The sequence below is a fragment of the Mesoplodon bidens genome, assembly GCF_964165515.1.
Source record: "Mesoplodon bidens genome assembly, chromosome: 1".
Taxonomy (NCBI): domain Eukaryota; kingdom Metazoa; phylum Chordata; class Mammalia; order Artiodactyla; family Ziphiidae; genus Mesoplodon; species Mesoplodon bidens.
This window is the reverse complement of record NC_138176.1, coordinates 209,193,557-209,217,324: the sequence shown is the minus strand read 5'-3', so window position 1 is coordinate 209,217,324 and position 23,768 is coordinate 209,193,557. Positions and strand designations below refer to the sequence as shown.

At 36.8% G+C, this 23,768-nt stretch overlaps 1 protein-coding gene across 2 annotated transcripts in view; it reads right to left on the bottom strand.

Moving 5' to 3' along the window:
* BMPR1B (bone morphogenetic protein receptor type 1B) overlaps positions 1-23,768 on the bottom strand; it is a 424,295-nt gene that overhangs the window by 213,727 nt on the left and 186,800 nt on the right. The window contains exon 2 of one of the 2 annotated variants that reach the window (XM_081251050.1): positions 19,747-19,847. The exons of the other annotated variant lie outside the window; for it this stretch is intronic. The gene's annotated coding sequence lies outside the window, so the exon portion shown is untranslated. The remainder of the gene's footprint in view (positions 1-19,746; positions 19,848-23,768) is intronic. 2 annotated transcript variants of the gene reach the window in all.

Sequence of the window (23,768 nt, the reverse complement as noted above, 5' to 3'; positions counted from 1 at the left end):
TCTAATAATCCAAAGGAATATTCAACTTTCAGAAGTCTCTGTAAAATGCTTACAGACTCTCTCAGGGATTACCCACATGTCCGACCTGACTGGTCTGGGAAGGATCCTTAAACCTTACATGTTCTCACAGAGACGCAGGAGGGGAGAACACCTGACCACGTTACTTCAGGGCACTACACGTGTCTTACGAGACTGCTGACTAACTAAACATTACAATGAACTGCTAACAAGATCATTTCAAATGCTTTCGAAGGTATTTTAAATACATGAGCAATATGTGAAATAGATGCTCTTTTTTCATATTAAGAATATACAGGGCTTCCCTGGTGGCACAGTGGTTGAGAGTCTGCCTGCCGATGAAGGGGACACGGGTTCGTGCCCCGGTCCGGGAAGATCCCACATGCCGCGGAGCGGCTGGGCCCGTGAGCCATGGCCGCTGAGCCTGTGCGTCCGGAGCCTGTGCTCCGCAACGGGAGAGGCCACAACAGTGAGAGGCCCGTGTACCGCAAAAAAAAAAAAAAGAATATACAGAGATTAGTGTAGTAAATAAATGTTTTTGACCCTCCTAAAATTCTTTTCACGTCACACTCCAGTTAATAATCTTTAACACGAGTTTACAAACCCAGCCTGGTTTTCAAGCAACTCTAAAATCTGGTCTCCCCTTATCTTATAGGCACTTAACCTCTCATGACTCCCAGTGTGAAGCTCTTTTCCTGCCAAATCGGCTTTCTCACATTTTTCCAACCATCCCATGCTCATCCCGAACTTAGTGTTTTAAACATCATTTATAACTCCTGACCTTTTGCTTACACTTGCACTACCATCCTCGCCACCCAGGGAAAACCCCAATGTTCTTAGGTGACCCGTCCGGCTATGCTAACCTAAGCCAGGTCCTCTCATTTCACTCCACTACTGCTCTTATTCTGACACCAGACACCACCTGACAATCCTTATATAAGCAGCAATCATTTCTGAGTAACAACCAATACTGTGGGACTGCTGTTATGGTTGGAATTGCACTCCCCCCAGATTCACATGCCGAAGCCCCAAGTACCTCAGAATGTGACTGTACTTGGAGACAGGACCATCAAAGAGGTATTTAAATTAAAACTAAACTGTTAGGGTAGGCCCTAATCCAATATGACTGCTGTCCTTATAAGAAGAGGAGATTAGGACACAGGGAAAGACACCACAGATTGTGCCCACAAAGGGAAGACCATGTGAAAAGGTAGCAAGAAGGCAGCCATCTGCAAGCTCAGGCAAAAAAGCCTCTGATGCCTGCACGCTCGCTGATCTTGGACTTCTAGCCTCCAAAACTGTGACAAAAGCAATTTCTGTTGTTAAGCCACCCAGTCTGTGATATGCTGTTTTGGCCACCCTAGCACACTAACATCTCTGCCATATGCTCAGACACTGTGTAAAGTGTCTTCCTTATATTAATCATTTAATCCTCAACACAGCTCTATGTGTTAAGTATGGTTATTACCTGAGAAAAATGAAAGAAATGAAGTAATTTGCTCAAGGTCTCCAAGTAGACCCCAGCACAAAGTAGAGCCTAGGTCTACTTTCCTCTGAAGCTCATGATATTAAACACCATATTTTGCTGACCATATGTGAATGATCCAAAGGTAACATTATTACCACTAGTACTACTTTTTCAGTAGAATGCTGATGGGTGATGAACTGATAGGTTGAGAAGTAGAAAGCTTCTTTTTTTTCCTTTTCTTTTTTTTCTTTCATATGTATTTTAAGAACACATGTAGTAGTCAGGTTCCATAATTAATAAATGGCCCATTTAAAAGAGTTGTTTTCAGAAATGATCAAAGAATGGAATTTAGCACGCATATGTTTATCTTGGTTCCATCCATATTATGCTTAATTCATATCAAACATGAGTGCTAACCCACAGTAGTCAGGACCTAATAAAAGTTACCATATTTCACTGATACAACAGCCTGCATGTTCTTCATTGTGACATCCTGGAGAAAGGTACATCTTAAATCAATAACACTTTACCACCACTACAGGCATGTTTTCACACTGTTACATCTCTGAAATCGGATTATATCTTATATCTTAGAGTTGATTAAATACTTTAGTTCACTATTTGAAGTTATGTGTTACTATCTAGACTTGAGTAAAAAATGATCACGAGATCATCTACGAACCATCCCTGTGATGAGCTGAAGTAATATAGGAAAGGTAGGTCAAAGGAAAATGTTTTTCATCTACATTTATAGTGCAGACAACGGGGGAAAAAGACAAGAGAGAAATGAAAGAGCAAATGCTGATTTCAAACATCCTGAAGTCTCCTAAGGAAAAAAAAAACAAAAAGGAAGAGCCGCAAAGAATTCCTACCCACATTCTCCCACCCACACACTGCAAAAGAAAAAAACCACCCAACAGAGGCAGACTCCATGGGCACAGTCTGTCCATAAAGTGGAAACCAGTCTCACACTTTATAATCACACCTTCTATATCACCACAGAAGGCAGGCCTCCTGCATAAGGCATCGAGTTTCACAGCCATGCTCAAACACAGGAGACTGTTAAAACTAATCCACAGCAAGATCTGTGAATGAGAAGAAAGATAGGTAAATACTCACATGAAATATGGCCCCAATTAGAGAACTCAACAACACTTGCCCTACAGATCGTTTCTCTGGCAAATGCATAAACCAATAACAATTGAACCCTGTGTTCATCAACATAGCAATCCACACTTGAAAAGACATTTTTTAAATCACAATCAAGTCTGCACATCTTTAGCTACCTCTTAAATGATTTCTATTTCTATTAGAAACTAAACAATTTTCTTTGATATCACAAGGAATACAGCCTACATCTCATTAAAAAAAGACGCAGTTGTAAACTGAAACCAGGACAGTCTCTCTGATGAGTAAAAAAAAGAATGATAGATTTCAATTTTTTTCCTTTAAACAACATAATAAAAGTCAAAGTCTATTTCCACCCAAAGGCTGCCAAAGAAAACTACTGATGGGATTTGCCAATGGTCCACAATTTATGTTATAAAGTTAGACAAGAGTGCCACTAAGTCTATCAAAGTTGTTAAAAAGCAAATTCTAGTCTGTTACTGGCACCCAAGTAGCTAGAAATTAAATCCAGAACTCTACCACCATAAATATTTTGCAAACTCAAAACTCCATTTTTTCTTGCTGGAGATGAGCTTTACCAGTTGTTTTTAATCAGACAAATAAGAAACCACTAAAATCTGAGGTGCTGACCTAAATTATAAAAGAAGTTATAAAATAAGCTACCCCACATTCCAAACCAGGAAAGTCTTTTATCTTTTTGTGTTGTTGTTGATAATTATATTATGTCTTTATCAGGAGGGAGCGATCATAAAAACAACTTTCATTTAAAAAGAAATAAACGAAAGATTGTAAGGCATGATTAAAGAAAGTATGATGGAACATAATTTCAAAATGTTGGATCTCGAGAAACTGTAAAGGCTTTCCTTTACTGTGAAATAAAGTTAAATATGTAATCATGATCACAACTAAATAAAATCTATTGGCAATATCAAACTCCTTATTTTTAACCCGGGGATAATAGTAGTTCCTGCCTCACAGATCTGTTGTAAGAATTGAATGTGTTAATATGTGTAAAGCGCTAAGAACAACGTCTAGCATAGCAAGCTGCGTTAGCGTTTGCTCTTAGGATTAATATTAGTAACCATGAGCTATTAGTATTAACATAAGCATGAACGCTATCAGCATTGTGCGAAGGTCTACTTCAGTATAATCCGTTCACATACAACTCCATCTAAGTTGCACCCCACAGGAAGCCTCTTCTCATTAACTCAGCTCTTACAGACCCGCTTTCTTCTAAACTCCTACTGCTTTCTGTTAGTCTGACCATACACCACAGAATTTAATTACATTTTCAGTTGTTCACTGTTGAGCATGTTAATCTTAAATAACCAAATGGATGATAAAAGGCTTTAAAAAGAAGAGACCATGTACTCATGGTCTTCTGCTGTCTTTTCTGGTTCTCAAGCCTCAGACCCTTAGCAGAGCAACTCCCTACCGAGCAGAGGGCAACACTGGATCATTTTCCACCAACACCAGTCATGGTTGAGAGAGAAGGTGATAAAAGCTGAGAAAACCTTAAAGGTACAGATGAGGGCCCTGGTCTTCTAGAAAGAAACATATGCATACTATAAAGCAGCGTTAAGTTCCAAGCTAAATCTCATGCCTACTATATAATTCCTGCTGTGTAAAATTCTAAAGAAAAGATAACCCAAGTATAAGGGTTAGAAAAGACCTAATGCAGAAGGACCAAAAATGTGAAGAGTAAACCTTATATAACGAACTACCAGTTAAAGAGCATCCACGCCACGGTAAACAATTTTCCTACTGTAAGAAAAATAGCTAACATATACCAGGTGTTCAGTATATGCCAGGAACTATTCTAAGTGCTTTATACATAGTAACACATTTGATTTTCAAAATATCCCTATGAGACAGGCAATGCTGTTTCCATCTTAAAAATATGGGAAGTGAGGTACAGTAAAGGTTAAATGATTCTCACAAGATCATGCAGCTAGTAAGTGGAATGGCTGAGTTATAATCCCAGGAACTGGGGCTCTCAAGTCCATACTCTTTATCATTATGTAAAACTACTCTCTTTATGAGCTCATGTAATTCTCGTAACAATCCTACAGAGGATGTCGGGCATTCCAAATATTGTAATCTATGTGAACAGAGTCCCTAGAATTGTGCAGTGCACAGTCTGAGCAGCCATGTGTGGCAGCCATAATGATCTGCATCGTATAGGTAGAAAGTTTAATGATTTAGCCAAAGTTGCAACAGTTTATACAATCAAAATCTGAAATATAGTCAGTCTCACTCGTCACTCAAACATGGAATCAGCAAAGCCGAGAGAGGGTATTGAGCAAGATTTGTTCTGGGACCCAAGGAGTAAACCAGTTTGGTTTAATAAGAGAAAGAATAAAGAAAAAGGATAAAGGTACTTAGCTCATTTCCCATCTAATCTCTATGCTGTGGGTGGGAGAAAAAAGTCACTGAATGTTCTTGAAAAGCACAGTGTATACAGCATTGTCCCAAAGAACTGAACCTACCCATATTATAAGGATGAACTGTGTAACTATACCAGCAGTATATTACAAAGGAATCTCTTCCCCAGAGGAAAAAAAAAATTCAAGAAGCAGCAAAGAGAAGAACTGAAGGCTCAGCACTGCAAAGATGACAGCAATGGATAGGGTCTAAACAACATGGAGAAGTGCTTAAAAACAGAGTTGTCACAGGATAGAATTCATTAATGGACATAAAAATATTCTGGAAATAGAAAAACTCTTACAAATGCAAAATGTTACAGCCCATTATAATGGAGAAGCAAGGAATACTGAATAAAGGGTGGGATGAGAATGCAGTCTAGTTTTCAAGATCAGCTGCAGTTTGTGTTACACAGTGATTTCATTTTTGATTTTGCATTTGCAATACTGTAAACTCCCTGAACAGCATTAAGAAAAATGTAAGAACAATGAATTACAAAGTTAAGATACAACTGATTATATTTATTACATGTAAACTTGTACTATTTAAATCCCTCTCAAATGGCTAGGAAAAAAAGACTCAAATAAGAATATAAAACACTACGTAAGCCATCAAGATGTCCTTCAGTAGTAGGTAGATGGATAAACTGTAGTATATCCAAACAGAATACTATTCAGTGCTAAAAAGAAATGAGTTCTCAAGTCATGAAAAGACATGGAGGGAACTTACATGCATATTATTAAGTGAAAGAAGCCAATTCAAAAAGGTTACATACTGTATGATTCCAAGTATACGATACCCTATAAAAAGCAAAACTGTGGAGTCAATAAAAAGATTAGTGGTTACCAGGGGAAGGGGTGAATAGGCAGAATACATAGGATTTTTAGGGTAGTGAAAACACCATAGTGATGGGTACATGCATGTCATACATTTGTCCATACCCATAGAATGCACACCACCACCAAGAGTAAACTGTTATATAAACTATAAACTTTGAGTGATTATACTATGTCAATGTAGGTTCACCAGTTGTAACAAATGTACCATTCTGGAGGGGGATGTTGATAATGAGGAATGCTATGCATGTGTGGAGGCAGGGAGTATATGGGAAATCTCTATACCTTCCTCTCAGTTTGGCTGTGACCCTAAAACTGCTCTTAAAAAATAAAGTCTTAATATAAGTAAACAAACAAAACAAAACATACAAGAACTTTTTGGCTTCATGACCTGCACATGTGATGTGCTTATTCATGCTTCTATTTAAAGGCTGGAAAACTTTATTTGAGAAAAATAACATTTATTAAGACTTAATATTAAGTCTGATACTTATTTTTCAGAAGTCATTTTATTCTCAGCAATTCCATCACATAGGAATTAACACATCCATTTTGCAGATGAGAAAATTGAGTCTTGGTTAAGAAATTTATGTAAGGAACTTGTGAGGGTGAAGATCTAGCCATCTGTAAGCGTCTAAGAGGCATAATTACAAATCCAAAACTCCTTTTTTTCTCCCACTAAACCATCATGTCTCAAACCTCCAAGTATTGGTCAGTTCAGTAAAAATTTCATAAATCTGAGTAGGTTCACCTTTGTGATCTCTGGCTCTTATAAAAGGAAATTAACTGAAAGCCTATGTCAGGTACTCTTTTCTCTCACCTGCTAGTAAAAGCTGAACTAGCTTAAGATGCCTCTACCTTACTGTAAAAATACATTCTATAAAGGGAATATGAACTAATATTTTAATGGCAATGAGCAAAGAAATATAATGGCAAATACTAAAACCAAAGTCTAAATGAGACTGTTTTTTCCCCCCACAATAAGATTTCTGGGGAAAAAAAAAAAAAGCAACCATTTCCAAATACTCAGCAGAAACTGGAGACTGGATGAAAAAAAGAAAAAAAAAAAACCTGCAAAAGTGACATTAAGCAGTCTGTGGAACATTCTTCTGTACTTGATAATGAAACCAAGTATTTTTCTTTTAAAAGGTTAATATAATTGTGATTTTTTAAAAATTATAGTTGCCTTTAAATGCTAATATATGAGGAAAATATAAATGAGAGGCAGAGATAACTAGCATAGTCCTTTTCTATCAATTAAAAGTTCTTTCTTCACTAGATTCAAAATCACCCATTTCCATTATTCCACATATAAGCTCAGTAAGAGCAAATTATTTTTTCTGAGGGAGTAACATAATTTGTGTCTGGCACACAATTAACACAATTAACATTCCTGAATGAATGAAAAGTATGAATGAATTTTCATTTGGAGACAAATTAGAAATATAAATCCACACTTGCAAAGAAAGGCTCGTCTCTTAACTGACTTCACCTTTTATTCTTTTCAGAATACAATTCATTGACAAATACTTTTACCCTAAGTTATACATTTCACAAAATAAAGACATGGTTAATTACCTGTTTGATGGCACACCTTTTGCCTACCTTCAGTCACTGTTGTCAGAGACACTAATTAACTGCTTTAAAACTTGCATAGCCTCCCAACCGGCTGCAGAGCAATGCCCACACCACTCCTTAGCCAGGCACGCTTCACCACCTCCCACTCAGTGCCATCTCCCTATCTCTGCACAAGCCCAGGCAGAGACTGTGATTTAGCAAACCTGGGGTGAATCCTAGACACCTGTAGAAGAAAGAAAGAAAGAGAGGAAGAGATAGAGAAAGAAAGAGAGAAAGAAAAGAAAGAGAAAGAGAGAGAGGGAGGGAGGGAGGAAAAGAAAGGAAGAAAAGGGAAAAAAACCCCAGGAGATTCTGTTATACAGCCTGGATTCTGGAATTACAATCTCCAATTTACAAATGATGAAATTTAAGTTCAGAGAGTAAGAGAAATTGCCAACATCACACTGTCAGCTAAGAAGGACCCCAGATTATATGGACCTTTGAACTCTAAAAATAAAGGACCTTACCTCCTCAAGAGTAGGGACTACAAAGCTTCATCTCTTCTTCACGCTCTTTGCTCTTTTCCTTTTTCTTTGTTTTTAACTTCTAGCTGAATGAAAAGGATCAGATACCTTAAAAGTGCTACTTGCTCATTTCGTTTCAGGCAGAAATATTGGTCTTGTGCTTAAATACATTATTTGCCTTTGAAACCTAAGAACTTCTGCCAGAGACTGGCGGATCGTGAATGTTCTCTTGCTCTCTTTCTTCCATATTCCTCATTTCAGGTGTCCTTCATGCTTCTCAACGTGCTTGTTTTTCTAGGACCTTTCAGAGTGATTCCGGTGGTATTACTGTAGAAATTACCACCTGGTATGGACAAAGGCACTCTGGAAGGGTTTGAACTGTAAGCACCCAACTACAGTTAGAGAGGTGCAAATACCTGGTTTGATGGGGAAACAACCTATGACCAGGAAGAGACTTGAGACTTAAGGGGAGAGGTTTAGAGTCAGAAAGTCCTGGGTGAACATCTGGTCTCTACCCTGTCTGGTGTGAGTCACTGGACACGGTACTTGTTCCTGCATATAAAATGAGTGTCTCACAGGAGTGTGAGACTTAAATAAATTTGCATATGTAAAGGACTTAACACCTAATGGAAGTCCATAAATTGCAGCAACAGGTACAGTAGTATGATCTGAATTTGTGAGAACTAGGAGAAGTGTGTTAGGACAAGTGTGGTCAGGACTAAGGCCATGAATAGCCAGAGGGGATGCAGGGTTGGGCAGGCCTCTTTTCCAGGTATAGAATGAAACTGTAAGAGGGAATGGTGCTAAAGGAGCCACGACAGGCCAGAAAACTGAAGCTACTACACCACCCTTGGCTACTTGTCTGGCTGATCCTGTCACACAAAGGTATGTGATCTGACTCCAAAATCCTGCTTAGGGGCAAGAGGATTACTTTGGCTGACACAACTGTATTAAATACCTACTCTACCCCCAATCACAGAGAGATACAAGAAAAGAAAGTATCCAGCCCTCCAGGAACTTACAGTCTAATACAACAAAGATTAATTCACATGAGAGACAGCCACTAATTACTTCAAAGAAGAAGGTATCTGGGAAGAATGTGACTAGTTTTTAAAACGGGCTTATTCCATACCAATACTCCTAAACAATCTTATGCCAGCAAATATTTCACTTTATCCAGTTTGTTAAAGCTACCTTCGGGCTTCCCTGGTGACACAGTGGTTGGGAGTCCGCCTGCCGATGCAGGGGACACGGGTTCGTGTCCCGGTCCGGGAAGATCCCACATGCCGCAGAGCGGCTGGGCCCGTGAGCCATGGCCGCTGAGCCTGCGCGTCCGGAGCCTGTGCTCCGCAACGGGAGAGGCCACAACAGTGAGAGGCCCGTGTACCGCAAAAAAAAAAAAAAAGCTACCTTCACTTCTAGATAAGAATGTAAGTAGTGTTAAGCTCATCTAGTAGTTACAGGTAAAATTTTCCTAAATTAAAAAATAATACTTGCTATGGGAGTTCAGGAAATGCTATGTTTAAACTTTCTTCCCAGATTTATTCAATAGACCTACCATTAAATCTCCTATCTTTGAGTGACAGTAATCGATCGAAATTTAATCACAAGAATACAGATTATGATGTCATATTTTGTCTACTAAAGTCAGGTCTTTCCGCTGAATTTGCACTTTTGAATATTATGATATAAACTATGAGTTCTAATCTCAAAATATACCATTTGAAAGGAAACAGCATATTGATTTAATGTTGACTTTTTTGCTTGACTGGAAAATTTAGTGATTGAAACTAAAAACTGTAAATTCATAGTTCACTCATAATTTATAATTTTAGCCTGTTCTTAAATATATGTACTATAAATTCAATTTTTGTCACTGAAAAATCAGTTACATGTAGCTTATTTCAAATTTGCCCCAGTGCCTTCTGTAAGAAGCCATATTATAAGAGCTCTCCCCAGAGCAATTTTTCCTCTATGAATTAGATGACTCGCTCATAAAAATGAACCCTCACATCAAGCCAAGTGTTCTATGAATAAAATGGCAAAACTGATAAAACTTTAGAATTACTATTCCCTGACAAATTCAAGATTGACATTTTTAAAAGCCACAATTTTCCTTTAATTTTCACTTGGAATCTGAAAAAGAAAAATGTTTCATATTCTTTCAGTGCTAAACAAGAAGTAATCAATTCCCATTCAAAAAAAGTAGTGATGACAACAATCTAAAAAATTAGAGTTTGTTGCTGAAAGATTCTTAAGAGATAACTCAAATATACTGGCCAATATTGCATGGCAGTACTCACTTTTTTTTTTCTTTTCTTTTTTTCCAATGTTTATTATATACATGCATATTCTTTTTGAAATTGCGTTTTCATGCTCTTCACTTATCTTTTGAAGTGGTAGCTTTTTCTTTTTTTTTTTTTTAACCTTTTAGAGCTTTATTGTAGTGACGTGGAAAGATGCTCAAATATAAAGAGGAAGAAAAAGAAAGTTCAAAACATAGGACGTACACTGAAAAAAAATATGTGAGACCTTAGCTAACAATTAACATTGATATTCTCTGAATGGGGGGGATCAATTTTTTATGTTACCTATTGCTACAATTTATAATTAAAATATATTACCTTTGTAATTAGAAAAAAAGTAATATTTTTAAAAGGCAACTTTACAAGTTCTTGTTACAGGAGATTACATGCTTGATACAAGGCCAAAAGAAATTTCAGAAATTCAACATTTAAGCTATGAGTAGATACTAGATACAATTTTTGTTATATTAAAACAGGTAATTCTTACTTATAGATATATTCATTGGTCTCTATCAGTGGCTTTTCTTTTGAATTTTATTTTATTTTTTTATATGGCAGGTTCTTATTAGTTATCCATTTTATACATATTAGTGTATATATGTCAATCCCAATCTCCCAGTTCATCCCACCACCACCACCACCCCACCACTTTCCCCCCTTGGTGTCCATACGTTTGTTCTCTACATCTGTGTCTCTATTTCTGCCCTGCAAACCAGTTCGTCTGTACCATTTTTCTAGGTTCCACATATATGCATTAATATACGATATTTTTCTCTTTTAGATCCATCCACATCTCTACAAATGACCCAGTTTTGTTCCTTTTTATGGCTGAGTAATATTCCATTATATATATGTACCACATCTTCTTTATCCATTCATCTGTTGATGGGCATTTAGGTTGCTTACATGACCTGGCTATTGTAAATAGAGCTGCAACGAACATTGGGGTGTATGTGTCTTTTTGAATTATGGTTTTCTCTGGGTATATGCCCAGTAAGTACTCACATCTTTTAGCAAGGATTGTACATGATTATTTGTGAGATCACTGTTATTCTCATAGTATAAATTTTAATGAAATAGGGAATTACAAAGGATATTCTTCTAAAAATTTTCCTATCTCAGGAATTTTGATCTTTCTTGTTTAAAACACTCTGCAGAATTTTACATATCCCAGGAAAAGACATTATTTCCAAGTTATTACTTTTTTTTACAACAAAAAAAAGACACATGGAAGGCATATAGTTTGTCACTGCAAATCACAGTAATAAATTATTATTCAAAAAGAAATAGTCTTATAAGATACAATAAAGAATTTTAAAGGTAGGCCTGTAACAGTTATATAAATTTCTCTGCTAAAATGATTTATTTCTGCTTTACTATTACACAGATTAGAAATATATATATTTATTTTCCTACACAAACATAATCCATAGATGTTTTAATCAAGATTTTTTTTTCACATCATCACGTTAGATTCTTACCTTTATAGTAAAAGTAAGCTTTTTTTTTTTTTTTTTTTACCTTTGAGGAAAATAATACTTGCTTTTTTTCTATTTAAAGGCTGGAAATGGAACACTCAAATGCTGGAAAACCTGATATTTTCAAAATAAAATTCAACTGAAGATATGCTACATCTATTGACACAAACTGCAAGTCAATTTCTCATTGATTCTGTGAAGTTATACTGAACAAGAGGTAGAGAAAAACCTTTTAGCCAATGTGCTAAATGACGGTCACCCCTGTTTTCCCCAGTTGTATTATGAAATGTTCCATACATGGGGCCCATGTCATTACTAGATCTGTTAACAGTTTCACAGCTCAGAGCCTGGCTTCATTCGTTAAGCATCAAGCTGCCCTATCACTTGTATAGAGCTGAAAAGGTTGTTATGGTTCATAATGTAAAACTCACAAAAGTGCACAGCTGCTGTTCATATTCTCAAAGAAGTCTGTTATAATAATGATGTCACGGAAAAAGGCTGGAATCTATTACATGTCCCAGACAGCCAAGCCATTCAATCTCTCCAGCCAATGCAGGTATATAGGTTGCACTATAAACACTGTGGTAGCATCACAATAAGGCAAAAAGTTCAATACAAAAAACACACCACTGAGGGCAGGTAATTAGGACCTATTCATAGTCCTGCCTTCAGGAAGCTTCACCTAACCACTGGAACTGCCCAAAAAGCACGAACATCACCATCTAACTGTCTGATACCCTACTGTGAACACAAAGCTTTGCAAAAATTACAATATAAATCATCAGGCTCTTGAAGAAAACTATACAAGGTCCTCTAAACAAACAAAACAATTTCTCTTTAGCTATAATATATATCTACCCAGGAAGTGTGACAAATTGAATCCTGGCCTCCAGAGAAATGCAAAGCAATAATACATTATTAATTTTAAGAGTTAACCTATGAATTTAAAAACTGCTATTACTTGTTATGGCACAGAATGTTAAGTAGCTTCAGACCCTGGCAGATAGAAGACATAGAAGAGAAGTCTGGTCTCCTTATTTTGGTATTCTTGTATAACAAGACATACAAATCATTTTCCAAGTGAGAATTTTTAAAGGGATTTTAGAGATATATGAATATTAAATAGTTTCTACTGTATACATTTGCAACATTTTAACTATTTTCATGAAATTAAAAATTAAAGAAAGGAGAAATTTTGAGCATCAAAAGTACAAAAGACAACTATTAAAATTATTTCAATGCTCTTGAGATAAAAACAGAGCAGATGCCGAACATTGAAAAAGGCCTAAATTCCAGTTCCAAATCTGCCACTAATTACTTGTTTAATCTTAAACAATTCATTTAACAGCACTCAATTTCAATTTCCTTCACTTTAAAAATGAAAACCATAAGAAATGACAATATATGAAGTTCTACTTCCCCACAATAGTATTTCTCAACCTACAGTCATCAGGTATGGGAGGACCAAGCCTCTGAATGAAGACAGCTCAGCCAGACTTGCTTAGGCAGGGCACTGTCCTATGCACTGAACACGTTAATTCATTTAACATTCAAACAAACCTATGTGTTAGGTACTATTATTATTATCCTTATTTACAGATAAAGACAAGTAGTGAACGGAAGAGTGAGAATTCACATTCAGGACAACTGACTCTGGGGCCAGCTCTTTTCACCGCCATACGAGACTACTGCATTATACTGAGATATTCTTTGGATGGAAGAGGTCTAGCTGTTTTAATTTTCTAGTAATAGGGAAAAGTAAAAATTTAAGAGTGGAAGGTTTGCTGATGGAGGATACTGCAGTGCTTTAGATCACAGCTGTTCTACAATACAGTACAATATGCAGAGAAAGTATTAGATAATCCCTAGCTCCTAATCAGTTTTATTTTGTTCACAAAATGCAAACATATTCTCAGTGTCACACATATGACCATTTTATCTGCATGGACATACTCTATCGTATGCCTGCAACTCTAAGGTAAAAATTCTTAACACCTGCTTATATTTGGTGAGGCTAGAATTCAGTCCAATAATGGTATGCCATAAAGTGGCAGCAACAGTTAAATGTGATATTAGCTATAAGATGACATTTAAACATAGTATCTGTTACATATAACTATAGTTTGAAAATGAAATGTTTCAACCATGATTATTTATGGCTGAAGGCAAACCCTACTTATGAGCATGAAAACGGCTCTGTTTAATTTACTGCCTATTGAGACTTGTTTCTTCGCTTGATTAACTATAAGTAAACCAAGAATAGTTTAATCTCAGCAGCATGAAACATAATATTCAGAAGTTCTAAAATTTGTTTACTCTCTTGACAGGACTATGATATATTCACAAAATTTCCTACATGTTCCCAGTCAGTTATGATCACTAATCAGTTAACTTCACAGATAGAAAATACCTTACGTATTTTTTACTTCTTCATCAAAGTGGTGAAATGTAGAGATTCTTTTCCTCTATTTTAATAGGCCACATAGCTCTAAAATCTCTGAGAATTCAAACTCCTTCACTGCATCTTCACGCAGCTGTGAAAATAAAGTTACTCTGACTGCATTTAAGTTCTTCCTTGCCACAGTATAATATACATGCCAAAGTACAGAAGTTGAAAAGAAAAATCAATTGAGCGGCACCAGGGCTACACAAAGCCAATCCTCATCCTCCCGCTTCCTCCTCTTTCTGAAGCAACGACGACAGGCAGGTAGAACTCAAATCCGACTTGCTTTTCTGTCTTCTAGTCCTTCACCTGTGCCAAAGAACTATGTAATCAGAGAACTCCTTTTACAGCAAATAGCCCCTGTACAAGGTAAGCGTGGAAACAGATTCTAAATCATGTGAAACGTTTTGGGCACAGCTGGCAGAACACCTGTTGGGCATGGATGAGTGATGTGTGAAACACAAAACAACAGAAGCAAAGGACTGTTCACACAGCTCTCACTGCACACTTTTCAGACAATTTTAAATTTACTCAAAGACTCAGATGAAAAAGCAACAAACCAGAATTAGATTAACATTTTATTTTTCTTCTTGAGCACAGAAAGCCACGCACTGAAAATAAGCTCCCCAAAACGAATCGTTATCAATTCAATTCAACAATCTCACGGATGTGAGAAAGTCCTATAAAACGCTAATTTTTCTTTCTTTTACTTGTTTATGTGGCCCACACCACCTGCTAACTTTCACCATAATTTTTAATCTTTTTAAATGTCTACATATATTTTACAGATAAAAATGGAAAACCTCTATAAAGAAAATATGACTTTCAATTTTACTATTTTGAACTACTAAATGTTTACTCACTCAAAATTAATAACCAGCACTTTTTTTTTCTTTCATCACCTATAGGAGAGCCAGAGTGCACATTTCACAACTAAAATGGAGAAGGCATGTAAAGAAAGAACCTAGTTGAATTTCATAGGATTTTTCACCAAACCAAAAAAATATATAAAATATGGCTTCAGTCATTAAAGTTCCAACATTTGAATAAAGTATCTGACTTTCTACCTCTGAGAACTTGTTTCTAACCAATCAATAAGCATTTACTGCATCCTTATAATGTACCTACTACCATGTACCTTAAAATTCAGATCAACTTTTCCGCAGGGAGTTGGAAAAAAAACAGAAGCAGAGAAATCAGTTAAATATCTGTGCCAAAATCCAGTCATTCAAGGGTGAAAGCCTTGGAGAGGATTATGAAAACGAGAATGCACTTTAGGGGTGAACTCTGGAGACCAAAAGAGGATGAGGTAACAGAACTTGGTAATACATTCAGTTCAGCATAAAGGAGAGGAATGAGTTTGGTGCAATTACAGTGGCCTTAGTGCGTAGCTAACGATATGGTAAAGAAACGCTGAAATGAGTAATAATCTAAGTTGACAAGCAATCCAGCAGCCTCATAGTAATTCAGCCTATACATATTGTACAACATGTTCAACACTTGTGATAAAGGCAAAAAAAAAATCTTTAAAAACTTAAAGCTCTGGCAAATCTACAGAAATTTTTATCATCAGGAACCATGACATGTTGAAAATATCATGAGCAATGTTGCAGAAGCCTGAATTTATAAGAAGTCAGGTGGAAAAATTAACCAGACCCAGTGTCTGTGTCTTGAACAATTCTTGCTTTGTTATTTCATAAATGTTTGATTTTTACATCATCATCATAATAACCCCCCCATGCATTAGTATTGTTGGCTTAGTTTCTGGACAAAAAAAAAAAGAGGGGGGGAGGGTAGTATTAGATTAATTTGTAATAGTATCTGATTCAAAACAAACAATTCAAGTTGAAGCACTGACCACACTGACTAACCAGAATACTGCTGAAATTCACCAGGTACTTAAAGGACCGCTGGATTCCTTCAGTTGTGGCAAAAGTATCCTAAAATGGCTTTGTCTTTCAAATGTGTCACACTAAAACAAGACATTTTCCTAGGTAATGTCTAAAAACAGTTACATCAAACTATGAAAATCTAAAAATATAACCACTAATCCTAAAAACTGGAAAATAACAAATGAGATTTTTTGCTACATATTACCAAATTATGTTAGTAATATGCCACCTCTACTGATTGTTTCCAGCAAGAAATTAAGAGGAAATAAGAAAGCTATGGCTAGATATCAAATGTTAGTTTTCAGTTTGCTTTGGACCTGACTTTAAGTGACAAAGCTTATGAAATTTACAAACTTGACAAAGTCAAGAAACTCATACTACATTAGTCAAGGAAAATTTACAAATGTGCAAGTACAATGGGCCCTCAGGCCCACTTTCAAATTGTAGTTTAAGTTTTCATGACAACCTAATAACATCACAGACCACCATATTGTCAAGAACTATTACTTCTATGTTGAAGAGTTCAGTTATTACCCTGGTTTTAACTCATAGTGTTGGTTACTCCCTAATTATAAAAACTGTAAAAATTATTCTACTGCAAAGGAGAAGTGTGGGAAAACCTTAAATTTGTAGTTGTAGTTCTTTTTGGCTCACATACAGAATTCTCAACCTATCACTTTAAGCTTCTGGTTCCATCACCAATTTCCTTAATCCTTTGCTGAAAGTTGGTGATTCCCAATTTAGGATGTCAGAGTCCTAAAAAAATGTATTCGTCAAAGAGTAAAGGGGACACAGTGACTAAAAGTTGAGTTTATGTTATCAGATGGTCTGGGGTCTTGGGCAAAGCTTAAAAACCTCTCTTTGCCCTAGTTTCCTTTCAACATAGGGTTGAGGTAGAAACAGGGTATTGTGGAAATTATAATGTGCTTTTAACGAGGGTTTGGCATATGGTAAATGTAGCTATTATCATAGTTTGTTTGTCTTTTGGTGCCTAGAAATACGCAACTTGAAGCCACTACTACCTCCCTATGCTTGAAAAGCTATCAATTCAGCACACTCTAATCCTAAAATGCAAGGACCAAACAGGAACTTTAAAAAATATAAGTGATTCTGGACTGAGATGGATATAAGTATTTCTTCCTGTTTCTCCTACTAGGCAACAACTAAAAATTCTGAACATCATCTACAAAATGCACATAGGAGGACTATGGAATGTGCAGAGGAGATGACCAGCTAGGGACCTCAGGACCCAAGGGAAACAACATGGCTTAGAGTTCCCTAACTTTCTTTCTGCCTCACATATCCTAGACTGAAGCAGCATTATCTTCAATGTACTCAGGGAACTAATACACAAGTGAGAAACGTATAGTTAAACATTGTGGTTGTAGATTTCAGCCTTTAGAGCCCTACATAATTACTTGCTCAATTTGTGAACCTCTTGCACCTTCCCACTGGTATTCTCACTTTTTGACTCCCCAAGAAGATGGTTTCTCTCCCGTCAAACAGGCGTGCCCCAACTCAGTTTAAACGCTTTCTCACTGTTCCCCTGAAAACTAATGAATCTGGCTTGTTTTTGTTCTTTATCTCTGGTTTTCTTTTCATTTTCCCCATGAGGGTAAAGAATGTTCTAGACCTAACATCTTTGACCCCAGTAAATACTGTTCACAACTATTCTTTAGAACCAAGCCAAAGAGAGGTCTTACCTCACTGCCATTATAAGATGCTTCTGTCAATCATTCCATTTCCTACTTGGGCATCTGCCTGTAGAACTTTATTCAGCCCAGATTCTGTTTCATATGGATTAATCTCTTTCCAATACGTACCTAGTATCCACCTCAACTTTCATTCATTGTTCTAATTTCCCCTATTTGATTTTTTGGCCCTTTACAAAATAAAAATATTCAACATCTGCCTTTATAGTAAACCTATATAAACTATCTAAGACTTACTAAAAATATGGTAGACAAAACATGCACAGGAGAAGGACTCATCGATCCAATAACCAACACTTTGCTCACACCTCAGACCACGAACCAACCTCCACTCCCTCACTATCCCACGAAACTTTTATCTAGTCCAAGAAGCTTATCTCATAACATAAACTTGATCTTTGCCTTTCCTCCAAACCACCATGTGTATTATGTGTGTATACGTTAAACTTTTAAAATACACATAATTCCTTTGTATACTATGCTTTATCTTGTGTTCCCAATTATTTCATGTGTTTAAGTCTTGTCCACCGAATAAAATCACAACCTGACTGAAGACAGGAACTAAATCATATTCTTATAATTTTTCCTACACTATAAATAGCATGATGCTAAAACACAAAGCAGTTACCAATTTATTCATTCAGTGCGTGACAGCTGAATCACTGCTAGCTAGTGCGTTGAAGGCTGGGGATGAAGAGGAAAACGGAAGGCGGTGTCTGTCCCCAAAGGGTTTACTGAGTACTGTGAGGGAGCCCTGAAAACATTTACATTGAGAATCAAATCAGAGGTGTAGTCAAGGCATCATGAGAAGACACAGGGGAAGTACCGAACTCTGCCAAGGAAAGTATCACAGACGAAAAAAGATTTCCTTCAAATAGAATCATGAAGGACAAATAAAACTTCACCAGGCAAACAAGAGAAGAGGTAGGAATGACATTCCAGAAAGAGGAAACAGCACTGTGCCACAGGACAGAATCATGAATGAACGAGCCAGCAGATAAACTGAGGCACCATGAAAAATCAACAGGCTATAATGTAGGGAGGGAAAGGGCAGTGACAAGGACAGGATGGCAGGTAAGGATGTGATGAAGTTGAAGGGCCCTGCATGCTACAGGATGTAAGCCCGGAAGCATTAAAGGTCATGGATGAGAGCGTGGTAGGATCAGGTATCCCTGCTGCTCCTGAAATGGTAGACAGTTTGGAAAGGGGAAAAGTAGACAGATCTTAGGAAGCTATTTTAAAGTATAACTGAGAAATGATGAGGATCTGAGGTAAGGGGTGCAAGAAATGGAATCATGATCACTGCAAGTATAGGTGTGGATGAAAACAAACTGAGAAGAGAGGCAAGCCAAGGAAAGACTGTGCAACGTCAACATTTAACAAGAACCTTTACTGAAAGTCAAATCCATGCTTAGTTTGTGAATAAATATTTCTTCTATCTTTAAAACTGTAGTTCTCAGTGTATAAACAAGAAGAAACAGGTCAAGATTAACATTTTAAAGCCTCAACTGGAAACCAAGTTTATCCATCTACGGATCTCGGAATGTCTTTCAAACACTAAGTGTGCAGAGATAACAGAATTCCATCTCTCCCACCCACCCCAACCTGTCAAACTGAAGACACTGCCAACATACCTGTTCATCAGGTTTTCTTTTGAAATGGGTACAAATAAAATTCACTTCAAGGCAGTAATCAGAGTCTACGTCACTCTTTCTGTTTGGCCTCTATACAGCTTGACTTTTTGCCTTCCCTACTACCTCCCCTTTACCCCCTACCCCAGATTTCAAATTACTGCTTTAACACCTTAACTAACTTTTATGTGACCTGGTTCGACATATGGTGAATTGCCTGTATATAACTTGACACACAAACTCACTTTATGGTTCTTCCCTTAAAATCAATGATTTAATTACCACGAGGTGAACTATCATGGCAAATCTGACTTGCTTTAGATACCAACCAGATAAACAGGCTGCTGAAACCCGAAGTCAACAACGTTCTTGATGATTACGCGCAGTACATCCACCTCAGATACATTCACTCTCTTGACCACGCTGAAACCTATCAAATAAGTAAATAAATGGAAAAAAAGTGCAATGTGAGGTTCACATTACATTTCAACAACAACATGCACACAAAACCTAAAACTTTCAGTCCACTACTGGAAGCAACATAACTTTAGGAAGGTAAAGCATTTTCCTCTCAAATCATATGCCAGTATCTATTTATTCTGTGCATCCTAGTATCCTGTGAGCATCTACTATATCTATGCACTATGCCTTCACTGAAAAGTATATGAAATCTTGCATTTTCCTTTCGGTAAAGTGACTGCCAATAACCGAATGAAAACGGCATCTACCCAAAGGCTACCACCTCATCCTTTAGTTCTCAGCTCTAACACTGCCTCCCTGAAAGCTATTCACTGAACACTTTGGCTACAACAGCATCTCACACATCTTCCAGTCACTCTCTGTCCTTTCAGTTTGTTTCACTGTGTACATAATAAGCAGCCTTGTCTTGAGTTACAGTATTACTCTTTGTGTTTACTTTGTGTATGACTATTGCTACTGGACTGTAAGCCTCCACAGAGCTGGGAAGCATCAGTCTTGTTCACCACTTTATCAGCAGTGTCTAGAAGAGTGCCCGCCCTGTGCTCAACAGACATTTGGTGGCCTAATGAGAGCTTCCAAATCCACAAACTACCAAAATATTAAAAGTCTGCTGTAAATAAAATCCTAACAGAAAAGGGTTTATTTGGTACTTCTGTGAGTTCACAAGACCCAGAGAGATGCATAACCAGACACTGACAGGCTAACATAAACAGATTTTTTTTCATTTTGGCTTCTATCCAGCGCTGATAGTGAATTCAGTGGCAGTCAAATGTTAACTGCCCTTGAAGAATATTTAAACTGTCTCTAAAATGAGGAAGGGAGAAAAGGAATATAAGGGGAAATAAAATTAATAAAGTTAATCTTCTTACTGATAGGAGCATAAATAGCACAGTCAGGAATTCATAACATAAACACTTTTTTAAAATGTCATTCAAGCTTCAAGTTCCTATTTTTTTCTAGGAATGACTGTGGTTGTTAATGAGCATATACACTGGAACAGATAATACAGAAATTGTGGGAGTCTATAGAAGTTGGCTCCTCTGGAGGTCAGAAGGCTATTTGGATCAAATAATGTGAGGGCTTTGTTCAGCACTACTATAAAATATAAAAGAAGAAAACTGAAACAAAAAGGCACACAGAATCTTGCAGTATCTTACTTCCAAAACATGTGATGGGATAAAGCTACATTTTCAGAATCTGTTTCCTAAAAGAACCCAATCTTAATTGCATGTTGATGTGTAAAGCACACAAAAGTTGCATTTTCTCTACTTTGGATCCCAGACTCTCAGTTCTGAAAGTACAGACCATTGTACATAATTCCCAGCTCAGAGGTGCAGTAGACAGATTAATTAGTCTATTAAGTTTCAGTCGTATCCTGGCACTGATGTTTAGGTTAGCACCTTCAGCAACAAGTTTCTAATGTTTAACTATGCAGCCATTTGTTCCTGAGAGAAATAAGGAATGAAGCGGGGAAAAAAAAACATAGCTGGGAAAAGTTCCCACTGACCTAAAGGCAGAAACATGCACGTGAGTCAGGGGTAGACTGATGTATTCATAAAAAGGAGAAAAACTTCAGTTGATTAGTTCTTGCTATGTTCAGTGATGAGGAGAAAAATAAATGGCTTCATATCGAAGTGAAATTTAAATAGCATTTAACACTCTACAAAACCAACCTAGAAAACGATGATAATTTGCTATGACTTAGCACTAAAGAGAAACCAATTATTTCATATGACGAATCTGTGAAGCATTTCACGATAATACTAAATACTTGACTAAATATCTGTGGATGCTAAAAATGACTGAAATGAACCAAATCACGTATTTGAAAAAATAGACATGAGACACAAACACAAAGGCACAGAGGGCAGGACAGAAAGGAGGGGTAGGGGAGAGAGAACCACCAGTTATCCTTCACCTTATAGCCAATAACTACTGCAAGGTGTATCCAAAAGAACAACATACCAGACGTAGTTTGAAATTCAACAGTAAAAGCAAAATGTGTTGATTATCATAGAGCACAATAGAATACCTCTGCACTATGTAGGAATTTTCTTTTCTCTTAAATTTTTCCTTTTCTTTTATTCAGTGGGGTCATGGTAAAGTGGAATGTTTTCACAGCATCAGTGACCCAGATGTGTGTAAGATATTAGGCTCTAAAAGCTGTTCTATGCATGAGAATTGGGTGTTCAGACTGTCTCAGGTATCTCTGAGAACAGTAACAAGAAATGAATGACTCAGTTTCTAATGACACTATCTGTCAAAACAAATATACGTTACACATTGAGCAACCACACTATGTTAGAACCTGGATACACCTACATTAAAGTGATGTTAAAGACTAGGCCATTTAAAATCCAACCAGAATGCTGGATTACTGAAAAGGCAATCAGAGTAACTATGGCTTACCATTTTCTCCTGAATAATCCTATTATTTGGGCTCTATGAAAGCTTAGGTTCACCTAATTCTCCCCAAACACAGTGCCATTAAATTGAGGATTATTAAAATTTATAATTACATTTCTTGGAGTTTTTCTTCAGGAAATAATCAGGTATGTTCAAATAGAAAAGAGTTCTAGAGGTTAAAAAATTAATATTATTTATAATAGCAAAAAGCTAAAACAATGTAAATGTCTAACAATAAGAAGATAATTCAATAAATTATGAGATAATAGAATATTAAGAAGTCATTGAGTGTCATGCTTTCAAGGAAAATTTAATGGGACAGAAAAAGTCCTAGATTACGGCAGGCACATGAGGAAGAACTGTTAAAGGAAATAAAAATGCAGTGTACAAAACCTACACAAAAACTATATGCATAGTTTGATTCCAATTTTAATATATATGCACATTATATGAAAACATATTACATATCCATCTTTTGTACATAATATGCACAGTCATACAAAAAAGAGGAAAAAAGACACACCAACATGTTCACAGAGGTTATCTTTGGGTAGGAGAACTGAACACAACTCTAATCACAAAAATATACTGCTTTTATAATTAGAAACGAAGCTATAGTAGCTACTGTAATAGTTTGAGCCAAGTTGGGCTTCCTTGGTGGCGCAGTGGTTGAGAGTCTGCCTGCCGATGCAGGGGATGCGGGTTCGTGCCCCGGTCTGGGAAGATCCCACATGCCGCGGAGCAGCTGGCCCCGTGAGCCATGGCCGCTGAGCCTGCGTGTCCGGAGCCTGTGCTCCGCAACGGGAGAGCCCACAACAGTGAGAGGCCCGCATACAGAAAAAAAAAAAAAAAAAAAAAATATATATATATATATATATATATATATATACTGCTTTTATAATTAGAAACAAAGCTATAGTAGCTACTGTAATAGTCTGAGCCAAATGGAGTTGACCACAATTGAAGATAATGTTCCTTGTATAAGTCATCAGTGCAACGAAGGATGAGTTAGATATCTGAGTGATGTCCCCCTCAACCACTGCCAAAGACCCCCAAGTCCAACCACGTCCACAAATCGTGATAACCTCCAATACTATCTTTGCCCCAGGTATGATTAATCCCTGTTCTTAAACTGTCTCCTCTTAATATGTGTAGTAATCAAATTTCTACGTATCTGTGACACGTACTGTAAAAATGCACAATATTTCTATATCTATGGCCTTGGAATTTCTTCTCTGAGGCCAAAAAAGGGTGTGTGTGTACGTATATATTTGACAAACTCATTTATTTATGATAAACTACCCTAAACCTGCCTCACATACGGCAATGGATATTTTTACAAGCTCTGCTGAAAAGAATCCCATCTTTCAAACTGACAGTTACGGTTTCCCCAAAACATGTCATTTTAAAAGTGAGTTTTTAAATAGCACTTTGAATCAACACTGCCAACTTTTTAAAGTGTTTA